We start from the raw sequence: 27,429 nt of genomic DNA on the forward strand, positions 1-27,429 counted from the left end.
AACTGGCTAATTTGGGGGCAACATTTTCAATCAAAGAAGAATGCATCTTCCTTCATATTCTTCATAATGCCTTCCTCTGCCCCTCAGCACTCTGTCTTTTCTAGATTCAAATGCAGCCAGGTGTTTTTATAAATGAACTGATCTTATCTAAGCACTTTGTACACTGGAGATGTGGTAAAACATAGGAAGAGCTGAATATCATAAATGTTATATTGACACATAAGTCTTGTTAATCTGGCAAATTCACCTCGGTGACAGAGTAATGTAGAAAATGACTGGAGAGAATTGATTCTTGTGAGATCCTGACAATTAATGAAATAAAACTTCTCATTATTACTGTTTGAGAAGGACTGAAATCCATGTACCCTTGTCTCCTCTTTCAAAAGACACGAAGACATCTTCTGAGAAACTGTTGAATGCATTTGTACAATAAGGGTGAATATCTTCAACCTATTTACAATTAAAGATCCATCACTATTTCTAGGCAGTTTCAGTTTCATGGTCCAGTTTTGCTTTAGGTTGTTTCAGGTCTAGAATATTAGCAATCCTTTAATTCATTTGTAGTTAAATTTTGTTTGTCTCATTTTTGTGCCTTTTAGAGTATATATGGATTACTGCTAGACTCTAGTTGAATTGAATTGAATATGCAGAGTGGTCCTATCAGTGAGGCTTAGGAAATTAGGGTACATTTGAAGCAGGAAGAGAACAGTCTCAGCTTATACTGCTGACTGGCACGAGCTCTCATACCAGAAATCAAAGGGGTTTCTGTCCTTTAACCATCTACCCGCAGCTCTGCCACTCCCCGGTGTGCAATATGGTTCCATGTTCTCTTTGGCTCATCAGACCCACCACCGCTGCACCGCTTGAATTCTTCATAGCTCGACTATGATGATAGTCCTTGCTATAATGATGCCTTGATTACTTCAGTCAGGAGTGTCCTAAGGTTGGGATTTTTTGTTTGTTTTTCTTAAGCTAGGAAAGATACGGGCTGCATTCAGAAGTGTTACGATGCAGGATGTGATGAATGTGATGAAATGCCAGGACTTGATGGTTCAGCAGCTCTGAGCAGGGCAGCCCATGGGATTTGGGAAGGCTTTCCAGTAGCTGCCATCTTTAAGTGAAATAAGGTGAGAAGTGTGACCCAAGTCCTTGCCGTTACTGAGTTGTCTGTTTCAAACTAAATCTTTACTATCATGAATAATGTCTGACATCTGGTATTGCATCTGGTATTGCAGCATTTCAAGTGTATCTTTTAAGTTTAGAAAATGAGAATCAACCATGGATCTATATCTAATAATTATAATTATGTAAGCTGCTCTCTTGGTACATCTCATCTGGATAGAAGTAGACGGTACTGGCTATTTTTAAATACCTGGTCTTACAAAATTTCTAGTTTAATTGAGGAGGTCCATTAAGTATTTAAAAGTTAAGGAAGTTACTGAACCTCTCAGCCCTCTGAGACTAACTCTTCACCAGCTGCAGAGACCGTTAAATATCTGTATCATATGCTGCACTTTATGACAAAATAGCTGAAGCCTTTTTTGTGGTCTGAGGGTGCTTAACCTCTGGGCAGGATAAAGCAGCCTGTGAATTAGGCTGTCAAGGCGCTATCTCCGTTCTTTTCCAGCCTTTAATTTTCAGACAAAGCCTGTGTATTCACTACTCCAGATCAGTGTGTGTCTTATTGTTACAAAATCTTATGTGCAAGTCTTAGGGTTCATGGAGGTGAACTGCAAAACTTCCTTTTATTTCAGTGGCAGATCCTCCTTGTATTTAGAAGGACGCAGTAGTCTAAATCTCATTAAAAGAATTAATCAAATTTCTTGTGTTGTTAATTATACCCTAAATTATTAAATTGATGGAATTTTCTAAATGCAATTTATTTTTCGCCACCTATTACTGCTAGTCATCTTACTGTTCAATTTGAACTAAGAGAAAGGACTGATCCTTTCATTTTCTGAACTACATAGTATTGCACTATTTGAGTTCATGTATAGTGGAAAGGAATGTTAAAAACTAACAAATGTTATTTTAACTGGTGTCATTACCTATGATACCATATTTTTTGCCCATTGATTAGCTTGAAAATCATAAAAACTGAGATCAACCTCATCACGTTTCTTTCCGGGGGAAATTTCCTATTACATAGTGGACAGCACTACCTGCTAACAGGCAAGTATTCTGCTTGCCCTACTCTTAGAAGTGAATTTCTTATTATTAAGAAGAAATAGTGCCATGAAATATGCTAACTTCAATAGGAAGGAAAAATGATTAAAAAAAAAATCTCATCCAGATGTAGACCTGATTATGATCTTTGGACATAATCCATTGGGAGTTTTTCATTATTATTTTTTAAAGTTTAAAAAATGAAATTTAAAATATGGTCTGAAAAAATGAATATAGAGTACATGCTTATGCAGTGCTGCATTGTAGAAAAAAAATGAAAAGAATGGAAGTCTTCAGCATAATAATATCTGATAAACTATAAAAACCGCATATATCAAGCAAACTGCAGTTTACAAGAGGCAGATTTCTTTTATGCATGTGCATAAGGAACCAAGAACAGACTCATGCTTGAACATAAGTGAGAATTTAATTGACAACTCCCACAATTATCTGTGTAACAATACAGTCACATAATTAGTATTAAAATAAATGTGCAAGCCAAAGATTATTATAGAAGATGCAGTTTTACTGCAACAAAGACTAGTGACAGGAAGACACTAAGCCACAGAAATGTGATTAGAGTCTGTTCTTTAATCATTCTCCAAATATATTAATTTTAGAGTGAAATCCAAGTGTTTTTTTTCATCAGCGTTAACATGAGAACAGCAGTAGCTGAAGGGCACTTCTTGAAAATGGTCACTAATATGATAATAATTGTGTAAGCAACCGAATGTCTTATCCTAATATGAAGAGTAGATAAATACACTGTGTGTAACAAAGATATCACTTTTCTCAACTTTGGCTGTAGTTGTATCTCAAGTAGCAGTCTGCCAATGCAACCAAAATAATTGGCAGCCAAACTTGCCTGTTCACATAAGGCTCTCCTGTTTCCCAGTTTTTTATTCAGTTCTGCCCCTGTGACATACACTAATGCTATTGGAAATAACTATATATCCACCTGCCAGTCTCATTGAGAGGGAATTTCTGCCGGTCTAATTGAGAAGGAACTTCTTGGCTTAATTATAGGAAGGAAAGTACCTGGTTATTTTAAGATCGGTCTAGAAATTGTCATCTTGCTGCTAATTTCTACTCTCCACAAAACTGGTATTACAGTGCTTCCATGTTGTGAGGCTTGCAATGGTCCTGGAGTTATCATCCGTCATTTAAGTAAAAGTTAGTAGGATACAGATTTAGAGGAGATAAGAATGAATCCCATATCTATAAAGATGTGGTACATAGTTCTAACATGAGTATTTTGGAATGTTCATTATCTAAACTCGCACCTTATATCACTTTATTATCGATTCCCCTTATGTATAGTTCACTAATAGCTGCAACATGTAAAGTCACCTATGTTACTGCTACTATCATCAAGCTAAGTGAAATATTCCAGGGAATATCTATCACTCTAAAGTCTGGGTGTAAAAAAGCTTGGGATTTCATAACGATGATACTGTTTGCTGATCTTAAGTTTTGTGCTCTTGCTTATTGTGTTTCCACTTATTTATGTCCTGACCTTTTCTTTTTTTTGTTGTTGCATATGAGTACATTGTTACATTATTGAAGTTTGAATCAAGAACTTTTAACAAATCATCATGTGAGATGTGAAATGCCAGAGGGAAGGATAAGACAGGGCTTCTGAACAACGCAGTTCTAGTTCCATATTAAATGTTCAAACTTTACCCACAAAATGTTGTTTTCTAAATATTGCACCCAAAATACTATATTTTTCAAAGGACAAAGATATTCTTCCAAGCCACAGCAAAACTGATCCCCCTCCTTCCTTTTTTTTTTCAAATGAAGTGGAGCACCTTCCATAGAATTTAAATTAATTAAAGCTAACAGAAAGTGTATGGGAAAACCATACTTTAAGTTTTGAAGGATATCTTGTAGACAAACGGCCTCAGAGTTCATACATTAGAATGATTTCAGTATTCCACTGGAAACATTCCTCTATTTCATCCAAATTCTTTTATAAACAAAAAGACTTTTTGCTGATGTTCTGCCAAATTCAGATTTTGCTCTTTTTGAGGGATCTGGAGCAGACAACTGATCTGGTTACTGTCTTGAAGTCCCATGCACATGGAGCATATGTTGTTGGCCTCCAGTCACCTACTTGAAGGATATTCTGGGTTTCCCCTTATCTCCAGTAGCTTTGGCAGTCAGATGCAAGGAGGAGGATAATCAGCCACTGACTAAGCTAGACTGAGAGAGACTTGGAAAACCATCACAGAGTTTGGTACGTGGGGGAAGGACTTTTACTCATCAAAGGAAAATGGAAGTTCCTTATGCCAGCCACGAGATCTGTTAAAGATATTTGTCCTTTATGATGTAGGATTTTTCGCCTGGTGGTGTCTCTTTAACAATTTTTGTTCAAACAAAAAGCTTTCCTTGAAGTAAGACTGTTATTTTTAACCTCTAAAGCCAGAAGAAAATCTTCCTGTTAAACAGTAAACACATTGTACAATTTTGTAAAGCCTTCGCTAATTGTAAAGCTATTTAATTTGCTTTAATATTTCATTTTTTCTTTCACTTTGCTTGTGCAGTTGGGCTTTATGCTAAGAAAGAAGAAACCTTGAGAAAATATAATAGAAGGCAACTGCTGTTTTCTGTAAGTGGTTTTAATTCATTAGATTTCTTTATCCATTGCTCACCCTCTCCCTCCCCTATTACAACAGCTTCTATCTTATGCCACAAGCAAATATAATTTCTGTTGTTGCTTCTTTGCAAAATCCAATTTGTTATGATGTATTATGCATGCCAGTATAATTGCAGAGGAGGAGTTAAACTGAATGACAGTTTAAAGAGGTGCATTCCTTTGGCTGTGTCACTCACAAAGAGCAGCAAAAAGAAAAGTGGGACAAATTGATGCCGTGATGAAAGTATTAATCTGCTAAGATTTCAGATGAAACAATGGGACTGCCCTAATCAAGCCATATCTGCTAGTGAACAAAATGATGACAGGGACTTCTGATACAGAGAAGATCACTTTAGCCTCAGCAGCAATATCAGGGATAATATCTACCATATTCTTTGTGTATACATTACTGGCAATTAAAAAAGTGCTTGTCAGTACCAGTCCTAGCATAAATTATTTTCTTCCAGGAAATGTGAGAGTTTTATGAGTTGCTGTATAATGAGTTAGTCTTTCCCCATTTATTTTCATAGAAAGAATAGAATAAAATATGTAATAATAATAATAATAATAAATAAGAGCAAAATAGCAAGGTAGGTAAGCATTCCAAGTGAAATCTCTTTAAAGATAATGCGTAAGGTTTTCTCTGCAAATGAGGATAGAAGTTATAAATACAACCAATTACACCTTTGTAATTCTGATGCTAGAGAACATGATGTATCCATTAAAATAATGGTAAAGCGGTTTATACTTTTTATTTTCTTCAACAAATTGCAGTGATAAAAAAGCAGCTTTTAAAGGTTTTTGGTTTTTGTTTTTTCCTACTCTTTACACCACTGAACTACAATTCCTTTGTATTATTGTAGAGATAACTGTTCTAAATTTGTTTGTGCCATTTGTTTCTGCACTGTTTTCTCAGACAGCCAGATCAGATGGTGACAGATGTGTGGGCCAGTAAGATTTAAGCAGTAACCTTTGATGCACTGGAGACTTCTTCATGCTTGAAAATTTCACACTTACTGACAGCTGCCTACTGTGGGAAAGGACTGTGCAATCCAGGATGAATCTTCTCCCCCACTTCCTCACATTATCCTGTCCAAGGTCTTCAAAAGCATTTAGAGAGTTCCTCATAGTTTTTGAGCCAAGGAATGAATTTATTCTTGGTCTAAACTAGTTACACTGGTCTCTACGGTGCAGACAAAGCTCTGCACGCAACAGGAAAGTAAGATGGACCTTTCATAGTCTTTAATGTTGTAGGAACAGATGAGATAAATCAACTCTTTAAATGAACAACCAAAAGTTTTGACAGTTGAGTGGGAATGGGCAGCAGAGTCAAACTGGTCGGTTGTAGCGTGGTATCAGCTCCCTTGTTCAGGGGCATTGCATTTCAGAATATAAAGTCCTGTCCATTTCTACTGAACATCATGAACTAGGCACTGAAAATTGCCTGTTACTCCTGGAGCCTCCACTTGTTAAATATCTAAATATTTGTATGTGCAAATCACCAACTTGCTCATTCAATCATGCTAAACTATTATTTGTGGAAGCTTGGGCTTCCCCTTATTGTGAAAATCAACCCCCTGAATTGTTTACCATGTCTCAGTATATAAATCCTACAATCCTTATTAAGGTTAATGTGGAATCTCAGGAAAGTAATTATGCCCGGTCCTCCTTACTTGATAAACGGGTTAGGTGTGAACAATGCCAGATGAGAAACCAGTCTGACATTGTAGGTGCAACATTATGACATCTCCCCAAGAATCCTGAAATGGAGGAAACAGTAACTTCTTTAATGATGGAAACGTCAGTATACCACCATCACCTACTGTTCCAAGAAACACTGAATTTTTCTCCTTAGATCTGTTTTCAGACAGAATCAAGTCACTGCATACTTATGGACTGAACAGGATCCTCTGATAATAGTTTTATACCAGTGAAGATCAACTCAAAATAAAAAGACCTCATGCATAAAAGCCTTTTCTGAGTGCTAGTTAGCAAGTCCATTATAAATAGTATCTGTTTATTATTTCCTCAGAGTTGTCTTATCAAATCCTCATAGAAATGAGATCTATCTAAAAGCGTCTTTAGAAATTGCAAACAGACATACAAATTGAAGCAAAGTGTTGCTATTCATGAAAATAATCCTTTTACAGGATATTTTTATACAAAGAGAAATATTGTGTTTGGTAATTTCTTTTCAAAGCGACACTTTAGGATTCTGTAATAAATAGTACTGTTATCAACATATATGCATAAAAGTCAAGTGGCTACAAATTCTTATAGAAGTGTCATGTACTTCAGTAACAAATATTTCACACAGTCACTGAGTTGTATGGTCCTGAATAGAATGAAAGCACTCAGAAAACAAAACAAAACCTTTCCATGTTTCAAGCCTTTTTTGTGCAGGCTACCCCAGCTGGAGAAAGAGTAAGGTGTCAATATAAATATTGTATATGTTTTCAAAGCTGATGACCTACCTTTTCAGAACTCTCTTCTTTCCCACTGCCTTCCATGGGTATGTGGGTGTCAAGTGCTTGGAACAGTCAAGCCACCAGCGCAGGTGAGAGCAGTCTGGCCCAGGCAGCCTCACAAAAAGCATCAGTCCCAAAGAAAAGATGAAAGTATCAGTACACTGATGCAGTTTAGAAATATTCTGCTCCTGAAAGGACTGCGTGAGCCTGCTCAAAATGGTCCTGGCATCAGTGTGGCCACGAGCCTCAGGATCGGGGATCCACAGAATGGAGTTTGCCAAGGCACAGTATTTCACAGCTGAGAAACATAGTTCTCTAAAGCTTTGTTACTAAAAGCAAAACTAAAAATAATAATAATAATTAAAAAAAAAAAAAAGCAGGGGGGATCAGCTTAACTGTTCCTTTCCATTTCATAGCAGTTGAGACACTCTGCTCTTAACAATTAGCACTGCGTTCTGACATGGAAATCCTGCTGCATACATTCCTTGACAATCTAGCATACATAGGATACATCAATTAATTTATTTTAGAAATCAATAGGGAAATTAAAATAAATCAATCAGTGGTCACTTAGTCCACATTTAGCCACAGTATTATCTCTGGGTATTTTTATTTTTCTGTTCTTTTTTTTTTAAATATCTGTTTGGACAGTGTCATTATTATAGATTTCTCTATAAAGGTCACTCATTTGCTCTCACTGGCTGAAACACTTTTGGTCATAGTGAAGAATAACCTTGTTCTTGAAGTCCAGTTCAGAAGAAAAAGTACTGCCATTTCATGATGACTTCTGTAACTGGAGTTAAAATACCTTCAGTGCAACAGGGGTGGAAGCTGGGTCTGATCCTCATAGCCCATATTGAGCCAGACTCTCCTTGCTGCTCTGAATGATTCCGAGTAACGGCTTGTCCAAAGAAACCATACAGGCTAGATGGGTTCATGAGTTTGTTAACGTAATGAAGTTCAGTATTCTTTAGGAAGATTCCCTTTGTGGAAGATGGAAGGAAAGATAAAAAGAAACAGCAGCCTTGCAGTAGGTTACCCATAGAATAATCCCTGAGATTCAGTTAAGTCATTTCAAAGGTGATTTCTGCTACCTTGTGAGTATGGCGTAGTGAGGAGAGGCTCCACACATTATTATAGGAAAGTGAATCATTCACTGTAAAGCACCTTTCCCTTGTTGCTCTACATGTTATAGCTCAAAGAAGAACAAAAAGCACCTTTCTTTTAAAGGTATTGTATTTCAGTTGGTATTTAGCGTAGGTCATCTGAAAATAGCTGCTGGCATTGTTTTTTCATCTGCTACTTGGATGGATAGGTCCATTTGAAAATGATTCCTTCCCTGACTTCTAAATATAAGCTAGAAGTGTGGTATCAAACCTCTTTTTGTAATCCTTTTATCCACATTGTATCATGATATATGTATAAGTGAGCATGATTATAAATACAGTCTTGAGATATATTAATCACAGGTTAAAAAAAAAAAACCATCATCAAGAATCACAGAATTTATTCTGGAGTATTTAATACAGAAAAGTCTTTATTTCGAAGCAGCTGGTAGAGGTGTTTACTTTTTTAAGTACCAGAACTTCCCAAACAAGTTCAGTTTTTATCATCTTGTACTATAGCCTAGAATGTCTGTGAAGCTACCAGATCACAGTTATGAGAGATTAAAAAAGACCTCTTCGGTCATTAAGTCAGCCCCCTTTCAACCAAAACAATGTTGTTTTCTGTAGAACACGTACTAATGTCTTACCATGGGAGACTTCTACATTAGGGCACTGCCCATTTCAAAAAGAAAACAGGCAAAATATGGGAATAAATACTTGGCCTCTGCACTTTCCTCCTACAACCGTGCACTATTCAGTTGCACAGGGAATGACCCAGTATATGTGGCAGCTTCTTCAGAAATACACCTCCTTGCTGTACAGTTTATATTTCACTGGCAAGGTCTGAATCTGCACCTGTTGTGATATTAATGTGGTTTCACAGGACAGCCCTGGCAACAATGTGCTGAAGAATTGCAAAAGTCAAATGTGGGTTTCGGTGAACCACAGCCTCTTACCTAGACTTTGACCTGGAATCACCCCACATGGAGCCAAGAGCAGATAAGGACGGAGTAGTCCCATTGCTTTCCCTTGCAGGTTTTCTGTGCAACTGGTGCAACAGACTACTGTGTAGAATGAGCTGTGAATTTCATGCAGGCCTTTAGGTCGTTTTCTGGCATGTGTTATCCTGACCAAAGAGGAAGAGCCAAGGCTGGGCAGCCCTGGATGAAGGCAGCCTCAGTGACTCACACAGAGGTTGCTTGGGTTCATGCTCTTGGCCCAATGTTAGTGCACTGAGCAGTAAATTGTGTAAATACTTAAGAACTTTCATGAGGCGATGGTTCAATAAGAAGATTAAACACGAGTCCGACTCGAAGCTCTGCCATGCAGAATCAGGGCCTGATTCAAGACTAAAGACTTCTATTTTTGGTGCCTTTATGATTCATCTGAGTTTATTTCTTTGTTCTGAAATTTATTAAAAGAAAAAGTGCATATCAAAAGGGAAACAGGTTTCACAATGTTAGCTTTAAAGCTTATAATCTCCCACAGAAACCCGACTGAAACTTCCAACATGTTTGCCCCACAGAGAGCAGGTGAAAACATGATTTGGAACAGCATGACAATGGCTCTTAGCTCCAAATACATCAATTAAAAAGAAAATCCTTCTGCCCACAAATTCTGCCTGTGTTCAATTAGAAAGAAAATGTAACTGAAAACTAGATGGATTAAAAAGTACTTGTTTTTTCTTTCCCTCCAGTAGCCTAAATTCAATATAATGCAACTTTGTTGTTTTGTTTGTACAGATCTAGTTGCTTGCTTGGTCAGGCATTTCTCTCCCAGCCTTCTTCAGCTACTAAAGCTGCTAGTGCCGCTTGCATTCTTTTCATATTGTATATACAATGAATTTGTATTATCTATTGTTTGTTCTAAACTTCTGACTTTATTTTGCCCAAGCTATCTGTTTTTAAATTAGTAATTTTCACTCCCTCATGCAATTCTTCTAAATTACTTTGTGGAGTACTGGCTATTAATATTTTAGGTGGCTTTGATGTTTTACTTTATAGTCTTCAATTTTATTTTACATTTCACAGGTTCCTAGTTGCAAATAATCCTACAGGCAATTTTCTCACATTGCAACTATTCCTTGAAAGATATGTTAATGTAGCAAGGCACTTGCAATACTGGGGGTTAAGTTAATCACCCAAAATGAGCCGTATTACTGTCAGTGGTATATAAAGACATCCCATAGTGAATTACTAGGCAGACCAGCATTAAAGCTCTTTTATAAAATACCAGAACCTGAAGGTGTGCAGAAATAAGCATTCATTTTAGAATCTTTTGAGCTAAGGAATTTGGGGTTTGTTATTTCTGGACTTGAAGGTACCAAACAAATACAATGTTTGTGTTTCTTTTAAAAGTCTGTAATACTGTTCGAAAAGCTTTTGCGAATCAAAAAAGAGGAAAAAATAGTAATTACTGCCTTTATGTTAACATGTTTGCACAGAAAATGGAGTTGACTGCTCTCTGTTAAAGCTAAGTAGGGCACCCAAATAGTAAATTGATAGATTAGATAGCATCATTTAAAATGAAAATTGGAACCATTCTTATAGCCTTAGACTTATTTGCAAGCAGCCAGAAGATACGTGTAATAGACATATATGTTAATTCATCCTTTATATGGTATAATTCACAATATGTGTTTAAACAGTTCTTTGAAGAGACAACATTTTAGGCTCCTACATAGAAAATGTCTGCCAGATCTTTCCATATGTCCCCTAGAATTACCAACAAAGTAAACTACAGCTAGGATCCATTGGGATGTGAACGATGAACCTTTTATCCAGAAAAATTGAATGGTGTGCTGGAAATGTTACCCCCCTGCACCTAGAACCATCCAGCTGCTGTCAGGTGAGGTGTCCTCTGCTCCAGCTGAGCACAAAGCAGCATTTAGCTATGCAGGCTGAGAAGCGTAGTTAGGATCTTCTGCCAGCTCTGATTTTTGTTGGTTGTGTCACATGCAATTCCACAGCGCCGTTGTATGTGAACAGTGGATTAAGGAGTTTTGGATGGTCTTAATCCGTTCTGTCAGAAGGGGCCTTCCTCAGCAGACTGACTGCTTAGAGGGAGGCAGAGGTGCAGTTCAGGGTCGCATTTTAAAACAGCAGTACAGCAGTACTTATAATGATCTAGACTTCTGTTTCTTGTCTGGAAAAAAACTGAGATAAGATTTAGTTACATTGTACTGATATGCATTTTTATGAGAACAAATATATTTCAAAGCAGAAAAGACAGGGAGCGTGCAGGAAAGGTTTACGTGGAACACAGTATTTATTTGCCATGCATATTTGATATGCGTTCATTAAATACGCAATAGAAATGTCAACATAAAGTGCTGTTTAGATCCTCCTATAAAAACAAACTGCACTGGTATTAAAATTGGAATGCACTAATCTTTGGTTAAATACAAGCCTTATTTGCTATCCAGCAAAGAAATATTTGGTTGAGTGTTGTTAAATAACCATATATTTAACCTAATTTAATTTGCCCTTCATTTATAAAGTCTGATAGAGTGATACTGTGTCAGTGTAACCAGCACTTTCACATACCATCCTCTGCCATTACATAGGGTTTTTTTCCCCTCTCTTACTCAGTGACATTCAATCACTAACAATTATCACCAGCCCATGCCTAACACGAAAGCATTTTTGCAGTCCTGCTGAACCATGGAAAATCCTTCTTACAAAGAGGAAAGAGTATCCACCTCTTCAAGGAATATTTGTGCTTCACATACAGTCATCTGACCTTACCACAACAGATAAATCTATTCATTCGTAAAGTAACATTTGCGATAGATGGCCACATTTGTGAGTTGAAATTTAGAACTAAATGCTAAACATTCTTAAGTTGGAGTATTTTGGTTTGGGTTGATCTTTTTTGTTTTGCCAGTGTATCCATGCTAACCTAAAAAGTTGTTCTTTTCACTAGATTGGACTCAGGCTTTTAGATAGTGTTTCTAATGATGGCTTGCATGTACTGGGAAGATTCTTCTACAACTATCACTGGAAAGTACTTTTAATCAGAATATCCAACTAGGAATATGAAATACACCATACAGGATTGTCATCCAAACCTTACGTGGACCAGCAGTTTACAGGGAGCTTTAAATTGGGGGTTATGCCCTGCAGCATAATAATATCTCTTCCTTACAGCCTTTGCAATTATTTTGTACTCTGTAATGCAATTGTGAGTGTTCCTACTGCCTGTGTGTCTAGCGTTTTGGGAGGAGTCTTCCTGTACTATACTATTAACTCAGTAATATTTTTAGAAGGCGTTCCACAGGTATACAATTTATCTAAAAACTGTCTTTCTACAAGTCTTTCGGTAGGTTTACCCAGCAATCATTCAAACTCCTGCAGCGTAATGCAGAGAAGCCTGAGCCAGATTGAAATTCAAACACCGGTACCAATCTAAGCAAGGCAGCTCTGAGCTCAGCACAGCCAATTTACTGTGCTGCGGAGCCGGGGAAACGAGCTCCCGCTGAGCCCTGCGCTGCCACAGCCGAGCGCTGGCAGTGCCGGGCGGGCTGGCGTGGAGCTGGCGTGGGCTGTGGCGCTGCCCAGCTCTCGCAGCGCGGGGTGCGCACACTGCGCTCAGCGCTCTGCTGTCCCGTTGCTGGGGATGTTCCATGCGAGAATTTCCTAATTTTCTCGCTCTGCCGTTACCATTATAATTTTTATCATATCCCCTTTTCTGCCTCTTTGTCAAAAAAACAACAGCAGTTCAATTTTGAATTATTTTCGCCTTTGGATTCTTTCCAGTCCTGCCACATGTTTCAAGTTGGAGTGACCAGAGTGAGCAGCGTGTTACTCTCTTCCATGTGCTTCATACTGCTGTCTATGAATGCCATTCATACTGCCACATATGAATGTCTGCTGCCTAAAATAAATACCAATATGGTGCTCCCACAGACAGATTTAGTTAACATAATGCCATTGTGATTGCTTCCTCTCCCAGTGGGTCTGGGCCTGGTGTCCCGAGGAATGTACATAGCCCAGTACATTGAAGGGTGTACATACCACACATGTTCCAGAACTACAAAGAATTTATACTGTGCACAAGATATGCTGCTAAAAATTAAATTGAGGAAAGTAATCAGAAATAATTTTTGAAAAAAAATGGAAAATATCAAGAATAACTGATGTTCAATCATTTTTATACTCCCTCTTCAAATGTTGGTATCCCTTTTTTCTCTCCTCTTCCTGTTCCCACTTTTCTGTCCTTTTCTGCTCTGTCCACTGTGAGTCTGACTCTTTAAAAATATGCTTTGATTGGTACAGCATCCCCTCAGGTCATTAAAAGCACAGAAGGGTTTATGCATTTCTGGTGATATAATAGTTCAGCACATATCTTGGTACATGAGAAATATAAAAGGAAAAATAACACAAAACTTGTCTCATTCAACAGGTTTATTACATTTATTTTTTTTCATAACTAGCGAAAGAGATATTACCATGAAAGGAGCCAGGCAGGCACACTGACATGCAAGAAGGTATCTATACTTTATTGTTTTGGAGGCTTGCTGAAAAATTATCATCTTTGGCAAAAGTTCAAAACTTTATGAGAGGAGAATGCTGCAGAAAAAAATCCATACTGTATTTAGGGATTTCATTACATCCTTCATTAAAGATCAGAATGAAAAAACAGGATTTTAATAATGAGGTATAATTCAAAATAATTAGACAATTAGAATAAGTGCCTCATTAAAATAATGAGATTTGTGGGCTATATAATGATGCTTGTTTTTTCCTCATTCCAAAATATGTAAGTTTTGGTCCATATGTTGATCTCCCAGAAATGCTGTTCTGCTAAACTTGGCTTTTATCCCAGCCCTGAGCAAGACCCATCCCAGCCTGCACGGCTTTGGTGAGCACTGCAAGCTCTGGCCACTCAGAGGGACACAGCGTGTCCTTCAGTGCAGACCATACCCCTTAGCTGTCCTGAGTGGTTTTTGGAAATAATGATGTGAATTTTGTCGCTTTAAAAGTTATCTTTTGGGGGAAATAGCTGACAGTAAAATGGGTGTTAGAATGACAGGAACATCCTGCCCTCCAGGGTTTTTCATGAAAGAAAAGTATTTCAGTGCCATTTGAAACAACCAGAGACATATATTTGTGTGCATTCTCATGCTGCAAACGCCTAATCAAAATGGTATGAAGAGACAGGGAAAGCCATTACCAAGTTGAGCCCAAATATGCCAGGTTTCAGCCTGAGAGAAATTTGTAGCCTGAAGTTATAAGCCACTGAAAATAGGTGTTTATAATGGAAGTGCCATCTTAACCTTATCTGTAGTGGCACTACTGCTTTGCTATAATATCTCCTCTCCTAGCATCTGTGAAATTGTAATCTGTCCAATGTCTGGTAACTGAGATGATGAAACCCAGGGATATGCTCTGAACTACCTTAATTTATCTGTACTAGGTTTTTACTGACAAATAAAAAGGTGAGGTGAGCAGGGGGCGAGGGGCTGTTGTCAGACAGCTGAGTGCCTCAGACGTGCTCGGGAGAAGGGGAAACGGCACCAGATGACTGGCTGCATCAGTCACCAGATTATCTTTTTATACCTCAGTATTTTTTCTTTCTCTGCAGCAAACCTAGAACAGAATTGTTTGTGATGTTTGAAGGTTTTGTCTGTAATATTTGTTTTTCAGCCTAGTGGACTGAAAACCAAGCCAATGTAGGATATCATAGACCTGCTAATGAAGATGTTATCTCTGGAAACTTTCTGCATTACTCAGCATTAATTCCATCCAGCTGCTAAGTAGTGGTATGTGCCACACTGATTCTTTGTAATTAAAATATTAATAGCTCTTCCATTACTGCCTCTATCATGTAGGCATGATGAGAGAGACCTGTAATGCTATCTTAAAAAAAAGTTTTTGTTGTATAACCACCTAGTTATTTTTGTATCCTAAATAATTTGTTGTCTTACCTGACTTCTGTGTAAATTGGCCAATTGTATCTTTACTCACACAAATTATCTTTAATGGTCCAACAAATTAACTTATTTTTCAGACTGTTATGTTTCCACCCATTAGCTCACGGTAATGTTCAAGGATATAGGATTTAAGGCCTTGGAAGTTTTCTTACAAAATTAACCATTTTCCCGTTTAAACAAGAACACTTAAATGTTGCAAGTACTAGTGATGTGAGCCTTAAAAGAAGCCAAGATTTTAACCTTTGGCAGAGAAAGCTTTGCTTATAACTCAAGTAGGTGAGGGTTGAACTCAAGGGGTGAGGACTGAACAAGGTAGAACTTCAGTTCTGCTATCGGTCTGCAAGGCTGTTCAGACAAATCTGGTGAAGCTTTGGATTTGATTCTCCACGGGAGAAAAGAATTGGCAGAAATATCTGTTATCTAAAGTCACCAAGTTTTAACTACCTCACTTAGTGTATCTTTCTGTAGCCGGATTTCATTTATTTCATATGCCTAACATATGCATAACTGCTAGAGTGAAGGGCCAGAGGGCATCTCTTCTGGGCACTATGCAATGCAGCATGTACCAAGCCCTCTGGCCTCATCCTCTCAGCAACTACCCTTGTTATATACTCTGCTTTACCCTTGCATTAACTTCTGATTGTCTTACAGCTGTATGAGCATTGGCTCACACAGATACACAGTAGTTGTCAATGACTTCTCAGCACTTCATATTACTCAGATTTCTGCTAATTCTGGGAACTATTTGATCATAAGAGACTATATGAAAAGAGCGGTGGTATTTCCCATACGTAGATGACATTTATAGTATTATTTTCAAATATATCGTTCCCATATATTTTTTTTCTGAAATAAGAGTATAGAAGGTTTTGAAGAGTGATATAATGTAGTAGGTATTATGAAAAATGGGGGATATCCTAAAACAGAGAGGGACATGTATATAAAATGCTTTCACCTTCAGGCCAAATCTAATTGTCAGGAACATTCAACACCGAGCCTGCAACTCGTTACTTTCACAAGGATGTGTAGAGTCTCTTTCCCATACTGTATCTTGTAACAGTGTTTACCTAATTATGAGAAAAAATCTGTTTCAAATGGTTGTGATTTTCTTCTTAGTAGTGAAATATATTTTTTTTAATTGGTATTACAGTTTCAGATGTCTTCCTGCAAAAAATGTGATTGCCATGTAAGTAACATTTAAATAAACAGGTTGCTTATCTAAATGCTGGGTTTTCTAATAGTTTTTAGGACACTTTAGAGTAGTTCCAATCCAAAATTGCTGTAACTATTTTCCCATCCTATTTTCTACGTATCCTGACACTCTTGTTCTATCGTTATCCAGATGTCCTTGGTTACCAAGATAATTCTCTGAACAGCTGCAACAGTGCTGGGAAATGCCACCTGCAATTGGAAGACAAGATCAAGTTCTGAGAAGAGATTTTTTTTTTATTTTTATTTTATTAGTTTACAATAAGCTGTCCCCTCTTTGGCAACAAACAAATGAACTCGGAGACTTTTATCAGCTGTTTAGCTGGCATGTGTTTGCCTGCCTAGTTTTGAAATTAGGGTCATGCTTCCTAATAGGTAAGTACAGAACCACAAGCAAACAGAAGCTGCCTTGCAGGGAGCACTTTTAAACATACGTGCTGCATTTAGGTACATTGGATATTTAAAGTATAATAAAATAAAGACTGCTACCAGTACCATCTACAAGATAAAAATTGAGACTTCAATAATGCTAATTATGTGCAGACAAACTGACAGAATATCCTGCTAAATGAACAAGTAGGTGTCCACCTCAGTGACTGAATAGTTAATTGTCTTAATCGCAGATGGAGTAATTGCACAAATGTATTTGTGTAGTACTGTAAGAGCCTGTTTCATGCATAATAACTGGGCCTAAATATGTCCTCTGTTTGGTTTCCACGATCTCAATACAGACTGCAGCAACAGTCAGCAGTACTGGGTAAGTCCTCTAGCTGTAGCCTCTCGCTCCCGTCCATTTTAGACTGTCATTGCAGTTTTGTTTGAAAGAATCCAGGTGGCTATTGCTTGTCAGTCTTGCGTATCATAGTTTTAAGCTATTAGTTAAGAAGATGCCAGAGCTAGAAGGGTCTTCTACAGCAAAAATGTAATCAAGTTCACCTCAGCTGATTTCCATCTGAAACAAAGAAAAAACCCACCAGAGACTCAAGCAGGACAGTTCTAAGAGCCTTCAAAGTAAAATTTTTTGCTCTATCTGGATAGTCACAAAAATGCCTGAGATGTTGAGTCTTGGTTTCTGATTAAATTCTCTAGCATTGGGTAAAATAAATCTATCCTTTTAAAGTTAGAAGTATATGTATATAAAATTACATGTAAATCAAACAGTTTTGCCTTAGTGAAGCTAGGTTAGAAACATTCTCTAGAAGCACAAACCACAGGAACAGAAGCTGAAAAAAGCATTCGTTGAAATTCATGCCTCCGGATTTTATACATTTATATTAAAAGTGTGTTGTGCTCTTTCAAACTGGTGAGCTAAAGTCTTTCCTTTGCAAAGATGATCCACTCTCTGCCCCCACAACTTACAACCCTTAATTTAAAGTAAAAACCACCTGCTTCTCATGGTTACTTTTTAATTACCTTGAGTCCCTAATTCTGGTATGAAAAAAGTGTGAGGTCAGTTGTATCCTGAAAAAATGCTGGTTTGTGAGCTAGAATTGGAGTCAGAGCTCAGGTATTGATCTCAGAAAAAAAAATTACAGAGGATTGTAGGGATTTTGCTCTGACAAGAAAGAATGACTTTTAAGCCTCCAAAGATGCAAAATTCTTTCAGCGACATGCGTTAGTGATAATCAGTGTGTGTTGCTATGGTTCAGTAGAAGTCAGCACTGAACTTCACAAAACTCTTTCAACCTTTCCTCTCTAACTGTATAAATGTGAAAGTAACAATAAATCTTGTTGACAATTACTTCCACATCTATTGGCAGTCAGTCAGCTGCAATGTGAACAGCATTGTGCACAATATGTGCAGCACAGCCAACACCCATTAACTATCTCCCTAGTTTCTCCTGTGACTCAGAGAACATGTTATTTTTCCCCAGTGAGCAGGCCTTTCAGATGGTGAATTAGTAATATTAGCACCAAATACTACTAATTTGTCAGCCAGGCTGTGTTTTCCCAAAGTGTTCACAATGGGGTCTGATAACTGCTTTGTAGTGCAGCAGGTCAAAGATGAGAATTCAAAAGGTTTTGCAAATCATTTGTGTAAAACGTAAAGAAGTGGTGTAAAATACATTTTTTTATCATTAGAATAGTCAGTATGTGTCTTAAAAAAAAAAAAAAAAAGGTGAATTTTCAACCCTATTCAGCAACAAACTTAAATGCATGCTAATAGAGAAGCATATACATAAGTTAATTGAAGAAACAGAGCTAGAAAGATTTCTAACAATATGAAATACTTGTTAAAAGAGGGTATTGTCAGAACCTCTGTATTTTCAGATATTACTGGCTAGCTTAAATAATATTTATGAAGAAGAAGAAAAAGTTCTCTGCTATAAATGACAAATTTCTATTGTATATCATGCATTCATTGCTTGCATAAAATTCTCATTGACATCGATATGAAGTCTGAGCAAATAATTGTGAAGCATATGAAACTGAAAAGCACAAATGGATCAGGGTTGATAGTCTTATTTTTCTAATCAGTTTTCCCATGCAATTCTTACAGGCAAATGCACATACACACTTATATGTGAAACCATAAACATATAGATAGATGACCTGTATCTAATTTTCATAAATACATAGCTATCTACCATCAGTAAAAACATGACATTCAATAGACAACAGAGATTTGCTGTGGACAACTGAAAAACTAATTCAGCTTCTCTTCTTTCATGAAATTGTTTATTTTCAATTCATGCTTAGTCTAATACAGCATATGAATGATATTTAAGTAGGGGTTGTTACAGCTAAAGCTGTCTGTAGTTTTCCCCATTGCAAGATTCACAACAGGCCAGCATTAAGCTGACTGATTTAGTAGGAGGGAAAGGGAACCACTTTGGTGGCCAGGGAGGATGCATAGGAAGTCTTTGCCAGAACAGCCTACAAGTTGGAAGGAAGCTTGTGAATTATGTGTGATTATCCACGGAGTTTTGTCCACATCTGCATAGCACTACTTTTTAAAGCGGGAGGATGTAATCTAACTGCAGACTGGATGGTGCTACAGGAATTCTGATGGCTGGGAAGGGCCACAGCATTAGAGACTGGACTCTGTCTTCTGTGACTGCCAGTCATTTCTCAGCTGGAATAATGAATCTTTTCCAATTTCTAAAGGAGTCAGAGAAGTCCACAATCTCTCTTGTCTGCAACTTGAATGTCCTTCCTAGGTTTTCAGCTGAGTCATTTGTGGATTTTGATACAATTTTGGGATTACTTTCTGTGTCGCTTTTCTGTGCTCTGAAAGTTGTATTATAGGAAAACTCCCGATGTAGGAAAAACTGTATTTCATTCTTGGTGTACCAATGCTGGATGAAAAAAAGGAAAAACAAAAACGAAAAAATACACTGGGAGTGAGACTGTTGGGTAGGTTCTGTCCTGGGAATTATCACTAATTTACTTGATTCTAGGCCAATCACTGGCAAACATTTTCAGTGCTTTATACACTGGATATCTAAGTCCCTTTTAGACAACTGACCTGATTAACACCTACAGTTCTCCACAAAATAGTGCCTTAGGCAGTTATTTACAGATTTGATAATTTTGAGAGAAGATTCTAGAATCCAGGGTTTCTGGAAATAAAATGAATTTCATTACTCTCTAAAGTATGTTCGAAGGTGCTTAACAACTAGTTTCCAGTTTTGTCATCACCCTTTCTGGACCCATTGTGTACATTGCAAAACAAACCCATGTTTGACTTAGAGTTTTCTGGCATGGTTAGCCAATAGTTTTCAAACTCTGTAAGATCCTTCCATGGAAATTTCTGCATAACAGAAATGTCTGCCTCTTGGAGCGTATACTAGATACTACCTCTTTCTTTTATTTTGCTTGAATTTGGATAAAAGTAGTTAATGGAATTATCCAGCACTAGTAGAGCTGACGCGATGATATTGGTTGTAAAAACTGCCCCTGTGTAAGAACATTGTTTTTTTTATTGAAATGAGTCTTTTGTTTTATGCTTCGCAATTGCCCTGTGTTTTAATTCCCTCATAAGGATCCTTTAAAAAAAAAAGGTGTTGGGGTCGGGTAGGAAAAGAAGGAAAATAGAAAAGTATATGTTGTAGATGTTATATTCACATATTTTTTTTCCCACAAAGAAAAGGAAACTGCTAGAAGTGTTGATTTGTTTAAAGCCTTTTAACAATTGGAGATTATTGAAATACTAAATTACTGGCACACAAGAGAACTAGATGATTGTTGTTCCACATTTACAACACAAACCAAATAATGGATTGGAAAAAACAACAGCAGCAAATATTTTGAGTCTTAATTATCAGGCTGAAAAGACTGATGAACAAAAGAGAGAAGTGGGGAATGTGTAGTATAGTGAATTGAAGGACAAATACGTTAAAAAAAATTTAAAGCCTTTGTCAGGCTCAAAAAAGAGAAACAGACTTAATTATTATTTTCTCTTTATTCCATTTTGGGAGCTTTATCTGAAACTATAACTTAGAAAGAGCAATTATAAACAAATGGCACCCAGCATGAATACTTCACTGAGGTTTGATCATCTCATCCTTGTCTCTTACATCAGCACAATGATGTGTTGCCCATTGGAAAACAGCACGACCAGGAGTGTAGAAGAGAAGCCATGCAGTGATTTAAACCTATAGCTTCATTTATATGCTCCATATGGAATTGCAACCTGGACAATAGTATCAATCTATTAAAATGAAGAGTTTATTCTAATGGAACCTGGCTAGATTAGTTAAAATATTCTGCAGTTCATGGAGAACAACAGAGAATATGGAAATAATTTCCTAGAATAATCCAGAGAATTACTTTATGTTTCTGATATAGATCGCTGGGGAAATAATTTAAAAGCATTTTTAAATATCTTCCATTTTCTATTATGAGCCTTTGGATCTCCACAGTTTGAAAGAAGTGAGACATTGTGGCTTAGAAAACTAATTACAAAACATAAAAATGCTCAAGTCTAATGGAACAAATCAGACAGAAAAAAGATTTCCTTACAGAAAGATCAATGTTGGAATGGAAGCTACAGTTTTTACGTAAGTGTCTTCCTCTCAACATCTTTGTTATACATTCTCTTTGTTCCTGTTAGCTAACTAATTAGCTATGGTGTTTTGTTGTGGGTTGGTTTTTTTAATGCCCCTTACACTGGGTTAATTTTGTCTAACTCAACAGCAGGGGTTTGTGTAATAATAATTCACATAGCAATGTCAATGATTAAAATCCTTTCATTAACATGGTACCTTAAAGATAATGAATGTGAAGCTTTTAGCTAACCCAATCTCTAGGCTCAGAAAGGCAGTTTTTGCAGAAAATAAAATAGAAAAAAAAAATCCTTGTACAGATTAGCTTTTGCCAGCAGAACAAATGAGATCTTTGTTTGGGTGTGTTACAAATACAAAGTCATACAAATCAAAGAGCATTTATTATGAATACAATGATGTAGCATGCTTCTTTTGACAAAAGAATTCTAATAATGCACTTGAAGAATGCAAAACAGGCATTCAGAAGTGCTAATTTTCTGGCGGTTTTTGTAGACGGCACTGTCAAGGCACAGATAATCAACCGCGGGGTCAGAGTGCCTTGAGCTGAATGTTGTCAGGGATGTGGCGGAAGGTGCTTTGGGCTGGATACGTCATTTCTCTTCGGCCACTTCAAGAATTTTAAACAGGTTTATCTGTCAGGATACAAGAAGTGTGGTTCAGTAATTAGGGACACAAGACGAAATACCGTTTTGGAAAATTTTAATAACTGCTAGGACGACTGTTCTACTGAATTTGCTGTCTTTTCTAAAAAATACATTTCCACTTACATTCTAATGGCTTTTGCATTTCATTTTTACCAAATGCAAAAGATGTTTGCTGGATGAATTAATCCACATACAAACAGTATAACTAATAAAGAAAGGTGCCTTAGCAACAGCAGCAGAGTAACATCAAGAAGACCAGTAACTCTCATTCAAATCAGTCACAGCATTCTCCTCTTAATATACTGTGCTCTCATTTCTATAAGTCAAATCTTGGTTTTGAAAACTAATATATACTGTATCTATATTTCCTACCGTCCCATTGTACTATATATATGGATTTTTTTTTAATGTCAAATATAATTGATACAATAGCCAACTCATTTACATGAATAAATTCTGTCTTAAACAGTTTTATTTAAAGACTAAGAAAAAACTGTTCTTGACACCATTTTTCCTAGTTAAGATAATAGGGTTTTTGTACATTTTAAGCTATTTTTCCCAGTTCAATGGAAACATTTAAATCTCCAGTTAAGGGATCATGCTGCGAGGACTCAAGCAAATGTGTGCCTTTATTTATGTAGATGCTGCCACTGAAGTCAGCTGTGTGCTCGCTAAGCCTTTACTCTATTAAGGTTTTTAGCAAATGATCAACATGAACAGAATTCCTCAACAAACAAGCTCAGCTGACATTTTCAGTGGGGTGAGAGCCAAATAGATCTTCCAGATTGTCTCTTTGCTGTGTCATTCACTCAAGTAAGTAATTCAAGGAGGAGGTCAGTGAATGGGTAGTTAGTGGGAACACTTACTGCAGCTGTAGCTTCTCTGTGATTTTCCTGTGGATGATTTCATATATTTTTGTCTTTAGTGCATTGCTGTTCCCATTGCTCTCATAAGCACAAATAATTGCTTCCATTTTTTAAAGGAAAGAAAGCAGAAGATAGCCCCCTAGAAAGCTGAGTCACTAAGCTGGCTACTAAAATTAGTATGACTAAGTAAAAGTTTCATCTGTCAAGACAAAGCTTCGGGGTTTGATTTGCCCAGCAAGATGCAGAATCTGTGGAAATTCTTAATCTCGTATATGTAAACCGAAATGGACTGTATCTTATTATTTTTCCTCATATTTTGGCTTACAGGCAATAATAACCTGGTAAATTTGGTTCAGCTGAGCAGAGTTCTACACGCTATGTAACTTGCCTTATAGCTCTTCTCTTTGAAAGACCCTGCACTGATATATATGGATTCTTATTTCCCAGAATGCCTCACAGCCTGAAAAATTGAGAAGAAAATCCTTGTTCTTGAAGTAAAATCATGCTGCAAAATACAGAGCGGCTGCAGTTTCTTTGAGCCCCACAAGTGAGTTCTGTTGCTAACTGGGCATTTTCAGCACTCTGCAACTTCCACGCATATGACAAAACAGAGCACGATGCTGGGACTTGCGTAGTGATGTGGCATCACACTGCCACCAGAGAAAAGTTTTAGAAGGTACAAGAAAAATGTATAGGGATGTGGCAACTGAAGGGGGAATGTGGTGCATACAGTGGTCACAGTTTTAATGCAGTTGCACTCAGATAGTTCTGATAAATTGGAAAATATTCTTTTTACCCACTCAGAATGTAGACAGCTCCAAGGTGACTTAAGATTAGCTTTCCCTCCTGCCACACTTTCATCCTCATTCTTGGTACATCGCTGTGTTCCACACCAGAACATAGTTTATGCCCCATTATACAATCTAAACAACAATTTTGTATGATTCTTCGGATTTTATTGGCAAAACTTCATGAGTTCTTCCTGAAGAAGTAGCATATTGAGATTTTTATTATTATAATTGTTTATTCTCTTGTAGCAAATGCTTCTTAGACTCTTAATAACATCATTAAATACAAGAAGAATTAATTGGCCCTGATAGTATCAAATCAGTATTTCTGTTTTGGCAGAGACAATGAAAAGGCTAACCCAAGACCCTCAGAAATTCTCCTAGGGGAGTGTTCTTTTAAAATGTCAGTTCTTACATGTTTAGTATTGAAGTAATATTTTGTGATCGAATATTGAAATACTATTTTCAGTTTGTTTGCTTTTATGTTTAGTATTTTTGGATCTCTTGAGTATTCACGAAAAAAGAAATGCTTGACAGACTCCTTGCTCCTTTTCCAGGGATGTCCTCTCAGGTCTGTATTTCACTGATTTCTTCTCCCTTTTTCTATTCTGACATGCAATCCTCCCTCACCCTTCCAAACAATAATAAACAGTTTCTTAGCAATAAACCTTTTCCTAGAAGAAAGGGCTCAAATGGATCAACATCCTGACCTCCACCTCTCTGTCCTGGATGAGCTGTGCTCAACTGAGACATAGGTGGTTACCTACCAGGAGATACCTGTTTCAGTATCTCTTTTATACTATGCTATGCCAATCATATCTTATTGAATTGAAAAATGCATATCTTATAAGAGTTATCATTCTCTTCTCAGCCTGCAGATGCGTGAGAGTGTATCTTCAGTAAAGAACTAATAAACGAACCAATCCTATTGTTCCTATATATATTTTGCCATGTTCTGATAGACATGTCAACCTATATGGCAGATGGAATGGCACACATGATAAGAGAGGAAAACAAGTGAAATTGAATATACATAAATGCGTGGTGGATGAAGGAGATACTTTTCCCCTAGAAAATATTTTGAAGCAGCTTATTCCTGTATGAATGGGTACCATCCTCCAGATACTAGAAAGGCATTGGCACAACTTAATTATTTTTTTTAATTGGGTATCTAGCTGATCTAATTGCAAAAGGAAAAATAGTGAAACAAGAAAACAAAAATAGCTTCAGAGATTAAAATAATTGTTAGTTTGGTATTTTTTTTCTGAAATGTCTGGTTGGGCTGTTATGGCTTCTCAGTGTATGGGGCTCTTGTGGCTGTGTCTCATTGCGGAGTTTATAAGAGGCCCTGTTGAAACTAGCACAGCACTGTCAACGTCCTTATTGTCTGGTCTGGAATTTAATTTTGGTACATCAGTCACAACCAAGACAACCTTGACATCGCAGTTTGACGCACTTTTTTATGAGCTCTGTCTCACTGAAGTGCATTCTTTCCAGCCTACAGCCACAGCCTACTAGTCTGGAACAAAACTCTTGCACATAATGAGAAAAGTAAAATCATACCAGAGAAAATTAATGGCCAGTCCTTTCTACTGGCTTTGTAAAGACTATGACCTCAGCAAAGCTGAGTCAGTGTTCAGGCTGCTCTTTCTGCCTGGAGACGTGCAAGATTTCATACTTATATAAATTTGGGCCAGGGGAAACATATTTATGCAGCCAAAAGCCAATAGATGTGTAGGTCAGGATTTGGTCTCATAGGTCTAAAGAATAACAGTATATTCTTAGCCTGTATGTGATGTAAGTAGGTGTTCTGCCATCTAGTTTACATCTTGTCCTTGTGGTAGACCTTTCCCCCAGTGAACCTGGTTGACCTGTGGTATGGTAGTTGTGGCTCAGCTGTGATCTAGAAGTACTGTAGGTCCGGAGATTATTGCCCCATTCTGACAGGCTTTGGAACAGCCAAAGGTAAATGCTGAAAGGGAGAGGAAGAGACATTTGTAAAACTGAGCTTGGCACAGTTACATTTTTCTTGTTTCCTTAACTCAAAAGGTTGTGAGGCTTTCTGCTTTGTGGAACAGCGACTCAGGACTATAATTCCTCAGAGTAACCATTCTGACATGTAAATCTTTCTGAAATACAACTCTGAAACAACTCTTTGCTTTCTCCAGCAGGAAAAATGGTTGCGTGTAACAGAAAGGTGAAATTCCAAGATGGAAACCCCCCACTTTCCAAGTAAGAAAACTCTGGAAATATTTTGGAAGGATTGTTTAATTTCGGTGATTTTACTTTTAAGAGAGAATACCAAATGTATGGAATTCCTCTCAAAAAACATTTCTATTGCAAATGCTATCACTTCACTGATTACTTGAAAATGACATCATCCTACTAGTTTTGACAGGAGTTCAGATAATGTATTTGTGACCATCTGTACTGTAGGTATTGTTTTCTTGTCCATTCTTTGGAAAATCTCCATGTGGTGAAGAAGGCAGAAGCAGAGATGACTGGCAAAAGTTAAAAAACAGTTAATATAGCCTTGTACTGCAACCTGTGCTCCTTTCCTTCCTATTCTTGAAATAATGAGATAGTTAAGGTGTATCTGAGTACTACAGTTTGGTTTAAATCATAGAAACGTGCTCCTCTGGTCATCAAGTGATGATTTTATGTCTTTGTCTTGGACTGGAAACTAAACAGAAGTCTGTAATTAGCTGATCATTGCTGAATTAGATGGCATTAAACTGAATTTATTTTAATAAGCTATATTACTTGCCCAAATGAAAGGCTCAGTGCTCTGAAGGACCTCCTGAAAAGAACAGGGACTAAGCTCTCTACAACCAATTTCTTTTCTGTTAATATAAGTTACTGATTTAATTATCTACGGTTAAAGAATGAGAGACATGCAGCTGAGACAAATAAGTCTTTAAAAACATATAATAATAGTAATTGCTGCATATCCTTATATCAGCATAGGCAAAAAAGAGAAGGAAAGATTAAAATATGCTATAGGAAAGAAACTGAGTTATAAAAATAAAAAAGAGTATTAGCACACTTGTTAGAATTTCTTAGCTTTAAAAGTTTGCTTCAATGTGAATTCACTACTGGCCATTGTACAAAGGTACAATGCTAATACTTAACAGCCTTGGTAACAGAAGATGGAGGAGCAAGGATCTTAGCCTGCAGTGTCTCAAATTCACCACCACACTCATTCTCCATCTCTCCCCTCCACCCCCCAATTCATGTCTGTCTTGATTTCATATGGACAGAACAATTTTTGGAGTTCATTTATGCTGCTTTTAACTTAGCTGGATGGGTCACCACCAAATGTGGATGATGTTTCTGCCCTTTTCAGCACTTCCAGCTCTTTGTGGTCCCATATCACGATGAACCCTAAGCTAACCTAAGTGTCTCCCACAAAACATTGCGGAAAACTAATCCACCATAACTCAGAAACCACTTTAAGAAAAGGAACAAAATCCGAGGCAGTAAGTTACGCTACTTGAACTCAGAATTACATAGATTACTCATCCTGACACTCATGAGTACAAAATGGGCACATACATTTGTGCAAGTGAGATGGAATAAGGCATAGGAAAGATATAAATAG

General features: G+C 37.2%; 1 long non-coding RNA gene across 2 annotated transcripts in view; it reads left to right on the forward strand.

Annotated features, from left to right (window-relative positions):
• Positions 1 to 983: 983 nt before the first annotated feature.
• The window catches only part of LOC110362939 (uncharacterized), an 89,907-nt gene continuing 63,461 nt past the window's right edge, over positions 984 to 27,429 (forward strand). Inside the window, exons 1-6 of one of the 2 annotated variants that reach the window (XR_010474400.1) lie at positions 984 to 1,127; positions 4,713 to 4,777; positions 15,026 to 15,141; positions 16,655 to 23,716; positions 24,319 to 24,399; positions 25,997 to 26,060. This is a non-coding gene — a long non-coding RNA (uncharacterized LOC110362939). The remainder of the gene's footprint in view (positions 1,128 to 4,712; positions 4,778 to 15,025; positions 15,142 to 16,654; positions 23,717 to 24,318; positions 24,400 to 25,996; positions 26,061 to 27,429) is intronic. The other variant, XR_002420652.2, reaches the window with a different exon arrangement.

This window comes from Columba livia, chromosome 8 (assembly GCF_036013475.1).
Source record: "Columba livia isolate bColLiv1 breed racing homer chromosome 8, bColLiv1.pat.W.v2, whole genome shotgun sequence".
NCBI classification, from domain to species: Eukaryota; Metazoa; Chordata; class Aves; order Columbiformes; family Columbidae; genus Columba; species Columba livia.